The sequence below is a fragment of the Talpa occidentalis genome, unplaced genomic scaffold, assembly GCF_014898055.3.
Source record: "Talpa occidentalis isolate TD23 unplaced genomic scaffold, MPIMG_talOcc4v2.1 talOcc4.7, whole genome shotgun sequence".
Taxonomy (NCBI): Eukaryota; Metazoa; Chordata; class Mammalia; order Eulipotyphla; family Talpidae; genus Talpa; species Talpa occidentalis.
The window spans coordinates 19,240,515-19,254,965 of NW_023605083.1; the positions used below are offsets into that span (position 1 = coordinate 19,240,515).

Sequence of the window (14,451 nt, forward strand, 5' to 3'; positions counted from 1 at the left end):
AAAATTATTTGTATATGAACTAGAGAGAAATTACCCAGTTCTTGTGCTGACTCAAACATTTGTTTCCTCAAATACATCCCCTATAGAACCTTCCCTCCTCCTACTCCCCTCCTCTCTCCTTTCTTAGCATTCTTCCCTCTCCTTCCATCCTTCTTTCTTTTCCCTCTCTCCTACCCTTCCCCTACCCCCCTCTTCATTAACAAATATTTATGAAGAACTTAATATGTGCTAGGAAAATGGCTAGCTTACATTATAATTATGGGACAGACAGAGCTTATCTTTGTTATGAAATATTGATTTCATAATAAGTCTCATGAGAAAAGAAAAACAAGCAAAAGAAATTCAATTTTGATAAAAGTTACAAAGAAAATATAGATTAATTGGGGCAGGAGATGATATTTAAAGAGAGAGTTCAATGCGTGAGCAATTAAAGAAATTGCTAGGCTATACCAAAAAGGGAAACTTGGAATGGTCAAAGAACTAAACTAATGCTGATGTAGAGAGAGCTTAGTATGTAAAAGCGAAAGGGCTTCAGAGGACTTAAACCTTGTAGGCCATGATAAGGATATTGGATTTTATTGTAAATACCATTAGGAGACACTGAATGTCTCAAACAAAATTTATGGTAATCCATGTATGTGTTAAGATAAGTGCTTTGTGGAAAATGAAGTAATACTAAGTAAGGCTAGAAGTGGGAAAATCATTTAGGAGGACACATTCGCAGAGTTCTTAGAGAGAGATATAATAGCTTGAACCACAAAAGAATCAGTGACATGGATTTGCAACCTATTTTGGAGGTGGAACCAATGGGACTGAATTGTTGATTAGGTCCGAAGAGTGAGGGAAAAAAAAAAAAAAGAGGCAATGGACATGACTCCTAGATTTGAGCAATACACAAAGGCCTCTGCAAGTGGGTCATCATGATGGAGGTAGAAAACAGAATCTAGTAGCAGAATCATTAAGTCCATTCAGTATCAAGAATGTAACATCTTACCTCTTTCTACTCAGTGTGATTTACCTTGTTTATTCAAATGAAACACAAATTAGGAGTAGGAAATAAGAATTAGGGCCTCCCTGGTGGTGCAGCGGTTGGGCACTGGACTGCAAAGCTGCCTGAAGCCTCTGCAGCACTGGTTCAATCCCTGGCTGCCGGGTGAGGGTCCCACATGGCACGCAGACCTCTCCTGCCGCCCACTGCTCCCCTCAGCAGTGTACTTCCGTCCTTCTGCCTATTCTGCTCCCCACTCTGGCTCTCGTGAATTCTCTCACCCTCCGGCGCTTCTGACTGTACCCAGCACTTGTATAAATAAATAAATAAATCTAAAAACAAAAAATAATTAAATGCAGGAGATTCTGAGGTTTCATTAAAGCCAAAGATCTGAATAATCTGTCTATTTTAAGTAATTTTCATGAGTTGACCTTTGTATAGATACATGTAAATTAAAGCATATGGTAACTTTAATCTCCTATGGAATGAGATTGAGAATAAATATTTAATTCAACTGATTGCTCAATGATTGTGATTTTAAAATGAGTTATAGTTAGATCTGGTCAATACGGAAAAGGAAAGGCAATGAATGCATATTTTTTTGAAGAAACAATTGAGAAAATAGAAATGAGTAAAGACTTTGTAACTTTAACCTCTCTGACCAAACGTAAGAGAAAGCAGACAGAATGTGAAAGGAGAAATTCACTGAAATAAGTAGAAACTGAAAGATTTCTGTAAACTTCTGTCATCACCATTATATTCTCTAGAAAATCACATCTCTCAACTGGAGACAAATTGATAGAAAAGAAATTAAAATAATGTTTTTCTTCATTTTGCTAATTTGCAAATTTCTTTCAATTTGTTAATTTGTCAAAGAAGGTAGATCTGCTCTACCTTCTTTGATAAAGTTGAAAACATGAGAATACAAAACTTTCTTGCCTTATGTCTGTCCATGAAGGTGGAACAACTAATCATCTGCAGTTATCTTTGAAATATGTCATCAATGTTGCCTTGTTTCACTTATAAATAAGTATTTCACTTATAAATTAGTTTAGACCATCCTACATTTAAGTAAAGTTAGATACTTTATGATTATACAAGAGAGATAATGTTAATATTACCTTTTAAGGGAAAAGGCAGTCGTGGAATCAACCCCTCTGAGAGATATGAAGTTTAGTTCAACATATCCATAACTATAACCTTGATTGGCATAGGATATTTAGTCATTATTAATAGATAAACTAATAGAAATATTTGATACTGAATCATCTAGCTTCTCAAAGAGCACCTCTTTATCCATGTAAATAGTAATAATTTATGTATGAGAAGAATTATGATGTGACAAAATCAAGGAAAATAAGACTTTAAATATCCGTCGATGATATATATTGAGTTTTTTTTTTTTTAAATGGTTTTTTTTTTTTTTTTAATAATAAATTTTATTGTTGTATTCCCCATACAATTGCAGCCCCCCCATTCTGACCCCAATCCCTCCCCTCCCGCCCCCACCCCCCTAAAAGTGTTTCTGGTTCATAGTTTTTTGTTGATTTTGATTTTCACTTTCTTATAGTTATTCGTTTTCCTGGTCCCTTATTTAAGTTTTCTAGATTCCTGCTATGAGTGAGACCATCCGGTATTTTTCTTTTTCTTTTTGGCTTATTTCGCTGAGCATGATCCCTTCCAGCGCCATCCATGTTGCTGCAAATTGCATGTGTTTATCTTTTTTGAATGCTGAGTAATATTCCATGGTGTATATGGACCACATCTTCTTGATCCAGTCATCTATTTTTGGGCATTTGGGTTGTTTCCAAAGCTTAGCTATTGTAAACAGTGCTGCTATAAACATAGGGGTGCAGGTGTTCTTTGGAATTGATGTTTCTGTGTCCTTTGGGTAAATACCTAGGAGTGGAATTGCTGGATCATATGGAAGCTCTATGTTTAGTAGGTCCAGAAATCTCCACACAGCTTTCCACAGTGGTTGGACCAGTTTGCACTCCCACCAACAGTGTAGAAGAGTTCCTTTTTCTCCACACCCTCGCCAGCATTTGTTGTTGCTAGTTTTTTTAATATGTGCCATTCTCACTGGTGTAAGATGGTATCTCATGGTAGTTTTGATTTGCATTTCCCTGATGGCAAGTGATGTTGAACATTTTTTCATATGCCTGTTGGCCATTTGCATTTCCTCTTGAGAGAAGTTTCTTTTTAGCTCTTCTGCCCATTTTTTGACTGGATTATTTTCTTTGTTGTTGTTGAGTCTCATCAGCTCTTTGCAGATTTTTGTGATCAGTCCTTTATCATTAGTGTTGGGTGCAAAAATGTTCTCCCAGTTGGTGGGGTTTCTCTTTGTTTTTGTTATTGTCTCTTTTGCTGTGCAGAAGCTCTTTAATTTGATGTAGTCCCAGCTGTTTATCTTTGCCTTCACTATCACTGCTTTGGGTGATGTGTCTTTAAAGATGTCTTTGATGTGCAAATCACGTAGTGTTTCGCCTATATTTCCTTCTATATATTTTATGGTTTCAGGTCTTATGTCTAGTTCTTTAATCCATTTTGAGTTGATTTTTGTGTATGGTGTGAGGTAGTGGTCAAGCTTCATTCTTTTGCATGTAGCGACCCAGTTTTCCCAGCACCATTTATTGAACAAACTTTCTTTGCTCCAATGCATAGTCTTTGCTCCTTTGTCAAAGATTAGTTGACCATAAATCTGTGGGTTTATTTCTGGATTTTCTATTCGATTCCATTGGTCTGTATGTCTGTTCTTGTTCCAATACCATGCAGTTTTGATGATTATGGCTTTGTAGTAGAGTTTGAAGTCTGGGAGTGTAATGCCTCCATTCCCTTCTTTTTTTTCAGGAGAGCTTTGGCTATTCGGGGTTTTTTGTGATTCCATATGAATTTCATCAATAATTGTTCTATTTCTTTGAAGAATGACATTGAAATTTTGATTGGAATAGCGTTGAATCTGTATATTGCTTTTGGAACGATGGCCATTTTAATAATGTTTATTCTTCCAATCCACGAGCAGGGGATGTCTCTCCATTTCTTTGTGTCTTCTTCTATTTCTTTTAACAGTGTTTTATAGTTTTCTTTGTATAGGTCCTTTACCTCTTTTGTTAGATTGATTCCCAAATATTTGATTTTTTTTGTTTCAATAACAAAAGGGATGGTTTTTTTGATTTCTTCTTCTTCAGATTTATTGTTTGTGTATAGGAAGGCTACTGACTTTTGCGTGTTGATTTTGTATCCTGCCACTTTACTGAACTGATTGATGAGTTGAATTAGCTTTTCTGTGGAGTTTTTGGGGTTCTCTATGTATAATATCATATCATCTGCAAAGAGTGATAGTTTGACTTCTTCTTTTCCTATTTGGATTCCTTGGATGTCTTTCTCTTGTCTTATTGCCCTGGCTAGGACTTCCAGTATTATATTGAAAAGCAGTGGTGAGAGTGGACATCCTTGTCTTGTTCCAGATCTTAATGGAATTGCTTTCAGCTTTTCACCATTGAGAATGATACTGGCTGTTGGCTTGTCATAGATGGCCTTTATGATGTTGAGGTATGTTCCTTGTATCCCAAGAATTTCAAGGGCTTTTATCATGAATGGGTGTTGCACTTTGTCGAAAGCTTTCTCAGCATCTATTGATATTATCATATGGTTTTTATATTTCTTTTTGTTGATGTGTTGGATAACGTTGATTGATTTTCGGATGTTAAACCATCCTTGGGCCCCTGGAATGAATCCTACTTGGTCGTGGTGAATTATCTTATGGATACATTGTTGGATTCTGATGGCTAAAATTTTATTGAGGATTTTTGCATCAGTGTTCACTAGGGAGATTGGCCTGTAGTTTTCCTTTTTTGTGTTGTCCTTGTTCGGTTTTGGTATTAGTGTAATGTTGGCTTCATAGAACGTGTTTGGTATTGTCCCTTCCTTCTCAATTTTTTGGAAGAGTTTGTGAAGGATAGGTGCTAATTCATCTCTGAATGTTTGGTAGAATTCATTTGTAAATCCATCAGATCCTGGGCTTTTGTTTTTGGGGAGGTTTTTAATTACCATTTCAATTTCGCTAATTGTAATTGGTCTGTTTAGGTGTTCTATTTCTTCTTTATCTAGCTTTGGGTGATTGTAGAGTTGTAGGAATTTGTCCATCTCCTCTAGATTGTTAAACTTGTTTCCATATAACTGTTCATAGTAGTTACTGATTATTCTTTTGATTTCTGCTGTGTCCGTTGTGATTTCTCCTCTTTCATTGATGATCCTGTTTATTTGTGCTTTCTCCCTTTTTTCCTTTGTGAGCCTGGCTAGGGGTTTGTCTATTTTATTGATTTTTTCAAAGAACCAGCTCTTGGTTTCATTGATCTTTTGGATTGTTTTTTTAGTTTCAATTTCATTTATTTCTGCTTTGGTTTTTATTATTTCTTTTCTTCTACTGGTTTTGGGGTTTTTTTGTTGTTCTTTTTCTAGATCTTTGAGCTTCGAGATTAGGTTGTTTCTTTGAGTTCTTTCTTGTTTCTTGATGTGAGCTTCTATTGCTATATATTTTCCTCTTATTACTGCTTTTGCTGCATCCCATACATTTAGGATATTGGTGTCCTCCTTGTCGTTCAATTCAAAAAATTTTTTAATTTCCTCTTTGATCTCCTCATTAGTCCAGTGGTCTTCCAGTAGTGTGGTTTTTAGTCTCCATGAGGTAGGAAAGTTCCTTGCCTTCTTTTTATGGTTTATTTCTAGTTTGATGCCTTCATGGTCAGAAAAGATGGTTGATATGATTTTAATCTTGGTGTATCTGTTGATGTTTGTCTTGTGCCCCAGTATGTGATCGATCCTGGAGAATGATCCGTGTGCGCTTGAGAAAAATGTGTACTCCGTTTTTTTGGGGTTTAGTGTTCTATAGATGTCTGTTAAGCCCAATTGCTCTAGGTCCTTATTTAGAGCTTTGGTTTCTTTACTTATTTTTTGTCTTGTTGATCTATCCATTGTTGATAGTGGTGTGTTGAAGTCTCCCACTACGTATGTGTTTTCTCTGATGTCTGTTTTCAGAGAGGACAACAGTTGTCTGATATATTTTGGTGCTCCTTCGTTTGGTGCATATATGTTAATGAGTGTTATTTCTTCTTGAAGTATTGTCCCCTTGATCATAATGTAGTGACCATTGGGGTCTCTTTTTATCTTTTTGAGTTTGAAATCTGTTTTATCTGATATAAGTATAGCTGTTCCTGCTTTCTTTTTTGGCCCATTTGCTTGTAGGATTGTTTTCCATCCTTTAACTTTGAGCCTATTTTTATCTTTTGTAGCTAAATGTGTTTCCTGTAGACAGCAAAAGGTTGGGTTTTGTTTCTTAATCCAGGCTGCAACTCTGTGTCTTTTTATTGAAGAGTTTAGTCCATTTACATTTAGAGTTAATATTGATATGTTAACATCTGTATTTGCCATTGTGTTTGTCTTTCCTTTGATTTTATTTATTTATTCTTTTAATAACTTTTTTTTTTTTGGCCTTCTTTCATTGTTATTCGTCCCTCTGAGGTTCTGGCTTTAGGACTCCTTGTAGTATTTTTTGGAGTGGGGTTTAGTTGCAATGAAATTCCGGAGTTTCTGTTTGTCTGGGAAGGTCCATATTCTTTCTTCAAAGAGGAAGGAGAGCTTTGCGGGATAGAGTATTCTTGGTTGGCATCTGTTTTCTTGGAGTCTGTTGACTATGTCCCTCCACTCTCTCCTTGCCCGTAGTGTTTCTTCGGAGAAGTCTGATGTCAGCCTGATTGGCTTTCCTTTGAATGTTATCTGTTTCTTCCCTCTTGCCAGCTTCATTATTTTTTCCTTGTCCTGGATTCTTGGGAGCTTTACTATTATGTGTCTTGCTGTATTTTTTCTTTCGTCGTGGAAGTTTGGTGTTCTTCTTGCTTCTTGTATATCAATTTTCAGCTCCTTCTTCACATTTGGGAAGTTCTCTTCAATTATCTCTTTGAATATTTTCTCTGTTCCTACTTCTCTCTCCTCTCCTTCTGGTATTCCTATAACTCTTATATTTCCTTTCCTCATGGAGTCAGATAGTTCCCGAAGTCTTTCTTCATTCTTTTTCCTTCGTACTTCTCTTTCCTTTTCTGTTTTGGTTCTTTTTATTTCTGTGTCTTCAAGAGCACTTATTCGTTCTTCCATTTCATCAATTCTGCTTTCATTGCTTTTCCCAGAATTCTTTAGTTCTTCCACTAATTCTTTGATCTCCTGCATTTCTTTTACTTCCCTCTTTAGGGACTCAATTTCATTCTTCTGATCGTTGATTATTTTTCCCTTATCATTGTTTTCCTTTATGACTTCTGTCAGTTTTTTAATCACGGCAATTTTAAATTCTCTTTCTGGAAGGCTCAGAAGTTCTTCCAAGTTACTGTCGTTGCCATCTGAGGGCTGGTTTTCTTTTTGTGGTGTGCTTTTTCTCTGGAGAGTTGCTAGGTTTCGTGTGGTTCTTCTCCTCCCTACTGTCTGTTTTCTAATTTGCCGTATGCGTTGGGACACTGTGTAGTTGGGACTGGCCGGCATCTTGGGTGAGCTTCTCTGCTCCCCTCTGGTTCCTCCAGGAGTCATCTGTCAGTTTCAAGCAGTCTTTATTGGAGAAAGGTCCCTGTCCTAAAATGTCGATGTGGGGACACACTCCCCTGTGCGCCTGGTCTGCCCCGGCGGTGGGTTCCTGCTCCCCCACTGGGCTTGGACTGCAGGCCAGAGGGGGTCTGGCGTGGGCGAACTTCCCCCGCTCACCTCTGGCTCCTGAGGAAGCCTTGTGCAGGTAGTCTTTACTGAAGAAATGTCCCTGTTCTAAAATGGTGATGTGGGACACACTCCCTGCGGGTATGGTGTCAGGCACACTCTTCTGCGTGCCTGGTCTGCCCAGGCTGTGGGCGCTCGCTCCCCCTGTGGGCTCAGACTACTGGTCGGAAGGGGCCAGGCGTGGGCTAACTCCCCAGCTGGCCACTATCTCCTTCAGGAGCCTGTGCTGGCTACAAGTCGCTAGGTGGCGCCAGAGATCTCTCCTAGAGCCCTTGGGGAGCTGATTTTCCACCCCGTGGGACAGGGAGCAGAGCAGGGATGGTAGGGTACACCTCAACGGCTTTGGGGTGCTGTGTCTGCCTTGTGCCCCACTGTCGTGCGGAACCCACGCCCCTAATTTCGTGCCCCGGGTCTCAGTTCCAAAGCCCTCAGTTCCAGGACGCGGGCTGTAGCCCAGATCAGTGGCGCGGGAATGGCGCCTTTTGAATCCCGCTCCCCTGCCTGGGCGCCTGGTTCCTGCTCACTCAGGGAGGGCCTCCACGCGTCTCCCCGCAAGCCTAGGTCGTCTCCCGGCAAGCCTAGGTCGCAGGCGCGGGGACCTGGGCAGCTGCGATCCGATCCGCGCAATCCGCGCCGCTTTCCCCGCGCAATCCCGCTCGCGTCTGTTTTTCTGGCGCGCAGCTTCTGCGCAGGCTTACCGGGCGGCCGGGGCTGTGTGCTGGGGCTGGTCTCCTCCTGGGCGGGGCTCTCTTCAATGGCGCCCGGAGCTCACCTCCGGCGGATCCTGCGGGGGTTCTCCACAGCTCCCGTTCACAGGGTGTGGTGGCTGCAATAGTTCCTTTCCACTCCCAGTCCCGCTTGCTGCGTCCTTTGTTCTTGTTGGCAGTTTTAGTTTGTCGTTTTCCTCCTCTCTGCAGGTCGGAGAGTGCCGCCTCTGTGGGCGGGGGAGGGGAGCAGGGTTCTGCGCTTCCCTGCCTTCTGGTCCTCTTTTATGGCAACTTTCTTCTTCGGGCAGTTTGCTGGAGTCGTCCGTTTATCTTCCGTGTCACAGTTCTCACTGGGACCTGCCGCTTTTCCTCCCTATTAACTTTTTTTAATGGGAGATCTTACTCGCAGCGTCTCCTCGCCGCCATGTTGCTCCGCCCTCCTCTATATTGAGTTTTTACTCAGGTTTGAAAAAATAGTTTCTTCATTTGCTTGAAACCTATAATTACATAGTTAACCACGTAGCCAGTAAGTTTAATTCAATATGTAATTATTTTAAAATTAAAGAAATAATTTAATGTCTTTAATGTAAAATACCCTAAGAGCCTCCATGGTGGCTTGGGGGTTGAGTCTCAATGCTATCACCTCAGTGGCCTGAGTTTAATCCTCAGACAGGGAGCTGACCCACATATGGTGTTGCAGACCTCTCCTATCTGCTCCCCTCAGCAGGGTATTTCAGTAGATGCAACTGTTTCATTTTCTGTGTTGTCTCTGGTAAATTCTCTCACCCCCTGCACTTCTGGTTTATACCCTTCTATGCATAAATAAATAAAGCTTTAAATAAATAAAATACTATATGATATGCATTAATTTTACCTATTGCATTTTCAATCTGGTGGGTTACAAGGAAAGATACTGTCATTATGAAAATGTTGTCTTAAAATAAGTTTAAAAATAAAAGGTGTTATGTTTACCTTTTTTCTACTCAAAGAGGTAAATATATATTTTAAGTTACATTGATGTTTTATCTCCTGAAAATAAGGTGATAAGCATTTTAGCCCAATAAGTAAATTATCACAAATTTGTCATAGAAATTTAGTTGATTTAATAGCCCTGTTGGCAACTACTTTCAGATGGAAAATATTTTAAAAGTATTACAAAAATAAGAAAGTCAGTCTTCCCAGTGTAGACTTCAAGCATTACAGGTAAAATGTTACTTAAAAGACTTACCATGGAAAATTGTTTTGAATACCACTGCTAAAGCATTTGCCAACATATGAAACAGAGAGATAACTGAAAACATTCAGGTCAGCCCATAGCATCAGGAATATAAATTAAGAATGCAATCCAATGTATCTGGGAAGAATTTATTTTCTTCTTGGAAAACCAAAGAAGGGCACAATAAATTTGGTATGAAATTTCTCTAGTTAAAAAAAAAAAAAAAACCTGACTCTGCTGAGGACACACATACAGAAGCACTGGCTTGGCCAATATTTTACTGTTTTAAAGAGTTAATTGTGTTAACAAACTTAAACTAGTTTGGTTATATATATATATATATATATATATATATATATATATATATATATATGTAAGTGGTTATTGATTCTATCCTCTGGCAAAAAGTCCATAATTGTCAGTTCTCATGATTTGGATATCTGCTCAAGCAGTTTTCTGCTTGGTGTTTTGTTTTGTTGTTGTTGTTTTTTTAACAATTGACTTTGACCCAGACCAAAGGTCTGTGACCCAGTTTAAACAAGAGAGGTAATGCAGTTTCTCTTTGATGGCTGCCTAGCTTCATTTTAGAAGTGGCTCAACTAATGTCAATTTTTCACAGAACTTTTAGAACTATTTTGGCTGAAACTAACCAAAAGCATATACCAGCAAAAAAAACAACAAAAACAAACCTTAGGCTTAGTAAAAAATACACTGGTTGCAGGAACTGCCGAGTGGCGCAGCAGGTTGAACACAGCACTGTGAAGCTGTCCGCAGCCTCTGCAGCGCAGGTTCAATTCCCTCCTGGCCAGCCAGGGAGAAATCCACACAGTGTGGCAGATGCCTCTCACGAGCCCGCTGCTCCCCTCGGCAGTGTTTTCAGTCTGTCTGCCTGTTCTGCTCCCCGCTCTGTCTCTGGTGAATCCTCTCACCTTCCCGTGCCTCTGGCCTATACCCCAGTTCTTGTATAAAAATAAATAAATCTTAAAAAAAAATACACTGGGTGCAGGAGGGAACAGTGGGGAGGAAGGAGTAACTAGGGAAGGAAGGGGATTTGGCATTAGCATGGGAGGTTTGGTGGAGAGTGACTAAAGCATGTAAAATTATGGTGGAGTAAAAATGTAATCCCAAAGTTAAATAAACATATATATAATAAATTTAATGAAACATTGATCTACTATAAAAAAACACTACATTTAGAAGACATTGTACCTACCTGAAGAATGAATAAATGATTTCACCAGACACCGACATGTATGAATAGTCTTTCTCTAATGTGTTTGACATACACTTACTCAGAGAAAATTGTATACACAGCACAGTGCAAATCACTCAGGCTTAGATGGGCTAGCAGCTCATTCTGGAACTCACCAAACAGTGAAGGGGAAGGACACGTAAACAGATAAATTATAAATCAGCCCAATAACAATGGTATGGTTTACTGAAAATGTAAAATATACCAGGCAATGTGCTAAATCTTTTAGAACAATCATTACAATGGCCCTGTAAGGAAAGGACTGTTGCTTCCACAATATAACTGAGATTAGGAGAATGTGTAAAACTTGCTCAAGGCTTCACAACCAAGGAGAGGCATAACAGAGCTGATAGATCCTATTAGGTGAATATGAAGCAAATGCTATAGGAGAGACTAGGATAATAATGAAAGCCTATAGGAGTCTAGGACAGCATCTATTTTATACCTGGTGGGTGTAAAATTTGAGCTATTTCTTATAGAAAGAATATGAGATTTTCTAGGTATTGGAGGCAGATAAGGGGAATGTTTCCATCTAATAAGATTTTTAGGGAGTGTTGCCTTCTGGCTTTCATTTGATCCTTTCTAACATGTGATGGTGGGACAACATGACTTCTAAGGTTTTAGGAGTTCTATAATTTTATGATGCTATATCTATTTATATAGAAATAAGAGACTTCTGGGCAAATGCTAAACACTGCATTCTTCTGTCAAAATAATACTGATTCTCCAGGAAAATGGAAAGATTTATTCTATGCTGGGCAGTATTAAAACATTTTATTTCTTCCAAAGATAACTATATAAATAGAATTTTTCCCCACTTTAGAGGAGGGTAGAGGAAAAGTTTGATAATAACATATGGGGGAGAACCTATCCAATTATGGTGGTTGGTAGTTCGGTATTCTATATTCCATAAATCCCAAAACTTCAGTTTGGGGGCTCCCTTTTTTTTTTCATTTCTCTCCAAATATTCTCTAACTACTCTGGGAAATGTTCTAGACTTAGATGATTTCCCTGCACTCACATGGGAAGTGATAGGGTATTCATAGGCCAGAAGTTGAAACTAGTGCTGGTGGTGAGAGCCACTTATAGTCCTAGAGAAAAACCAATGGCAGTGGGAAGACTGAAAAAATAAACAAATAAAAAGAGTCAGATTTACATCCCCTTCAACCTTGACATTTCCCTTATGGAATATTGAGTGAAGGAATCAGGATAAATTTGTTAGGAAGTTTTCCCAAAAGATTTACTAAATCAACAAATTCTCTATTATAATGACCTATGTAATATCCCCTCAATAAGCAATATATACTATTTTTGAAATGATGTTCTGCATATATTTGCTTTGATTATAAAAATGAAAAAAAAAATAATTCCAAAATTCTAATACTGAACTTTTATTTCTAAAGGTAAATGAGTTTGCCAGCATATTTTATTGCTCAAGGAAAGTTGAAAGTCCACCATTCAGCTTTTAGGGAGAGATTGAGAGAAAGGATTACAATTATAAAAATTAGCCTGCTAAATGAGAGTTTTCAGGACCTAAGAAACTGGAAACCTTGGTACAGACAAATTGAAGTTATGCATGTGACTATTTTTTTTTTTTTGCTTTTTATTCATGTAAATACTTCTGCTGATATACATAGTATATTCATACATCTGTTTTTTAGTATCTGTAATAATTAGAATCACATATATATCATGGTAATTAAAAGTGCACAAGTAGGGCCACCCCGGTGGTGCAGCAGTTGAGCGCTGGGTTGTGAGGCTGCCCACAGCCTCTGCAGGGCCGGTTCCATCCCCGGCTACCGGGCGAGGGTCCAACATGGCGCGCAGACCTCTCCTGCCACCCGCTGCTCCCCTCAGCAGTGTACTTCATCAGTCTGCCTGCTCTGCTCTCCCCTCTGACTCTGGTGAATTCTCTCACCCTCCCGCGCTTCTGACTGTACCCAGTGCTTGTATGAATAAATAAATAAATCTTAAAAAAAAAAAAAAGTGCACAAGTAGAAGAGAACTATGTTCATAATTATTACAAGAATCAAAGGGACTTTCTTAGGCATGTGAAAGTGATGCCTTGTTATAGAACTGAAATGTGCATTAGGAATTCATGTCTTTGAGAATGGTATTTGAAGTCAAATACATGAACAGCTTTCATAATAGAAAGAAATGCTAATGAGGCTTACATATTGGAGAAGTAGACAAACACAGTATCAGAATTTTTTTTTTTTTTTTTTTGCTTTTCTCTATAAATATTTTGTAACTACTCTGGGAAATGTTTTAGACTTGAATGGTTTTCCTGCACTCACATGGGACATGCCAGGGTATTTATAGACCAGAAGTTGAACTCAGTGTTGGTAGTAAGAGCCACTTATAGTCCCAGAGAAAACTAAGGAAAATGAGAAGAATAAAAAAAAAAGATAAAAATTGACAAGTTGTTCATCAAGGCAGAGGGACTGTTTTAAAATCCCAGCTCGGTGATTTACACCTTTTATAAGTTGGACAAGATAGATCTACTGTATGCTGTAGACTAGTCATTTCTCAACTGGATGTTTATGAAAGTATCTAAATGATTATTTAGTACATCACAAATAAAATGATAACCACATTAGCAAAGACCATTAGATTTGGCAAGGAGCGAGTCATTGAAAGTTTAGCAATTCATTTACCATAGTCAGAATTTTTGTTAAATAAGCATTCTGCCAAACTGACATGTTAACTATATGGATAGATGTGACTCTGTGCTTCGATCTGTAATTGTGTAATAGATTGCTTACATGGGTGTCTAATCTCTTAGCTAGTGATAAAAGTTAAAATGATGTTAATACTTATATAAATGTTCCTGAATACTATTTGTAAAGTCAAAAAAAAATTAAGAGTATCACCCACATGTTTTTGTATCAAGTAAAGAAGTAGCAGAAACAAAGTAGAAATAAGCACTTGAATTCATTTTAAGATGCTTTGGTGTTACTATTGTTATGTAACAAGTAACATAGTGTCTTAATTTGGTTTTGAAATAGTATAATTTATACCAGCAAAGAAACTTGAAACACATTTAGCCTATAAATTTATATATATGTATATCTATATATACACATATGTATGTGTACCATTATGTATGGCACCATTATGTATGGAACAAAATCATCTGAGAATAAAGTAGGGACATAGTATGAGGACAAAGCAATAATTGCCTGTCCAATTTTAGAATGATATAGGTTTAGCTATTTGATGCTGACAGATAAGATTGACAATCAAAAAGCACATCTCTAAAAAGGTCCAGCACATTTTGGAATACCCATTACCAGAATAATAAGAGTGGAGAGATTCCTTTTATGAATTTCCTATGACCTTTCCCTTTAATTCAAGAATGGTCTAATTTATACAATCAATGTTATTTGCTAAAACTACATTGCAAAGAATATAATATTCAGTCATTGTGTTCTAAAAGGCTATATTGTTCTCTGCTTACCAAGATATTCAAAATTAACTTACATTTCCTGAGAATGGGAAACTGGGAAGTTAAAAGCAATATTTCTTCCAGTCA

General features: G+C 38.1%; 1 protein-coding gene across 1 annotated transcript in view; it reads left to right on the plus strand.

Moving 5' to 3' along the window:
* Positions 1–14,451, plus strand: part of PTPRD (protein tyrosine phosphatase receptor type D) — a 2,089,263-nt gene that overhangs the window by 930,841 nt on the left and 1,143,971 nt on the right. The window lies entirely within an intron of this gene.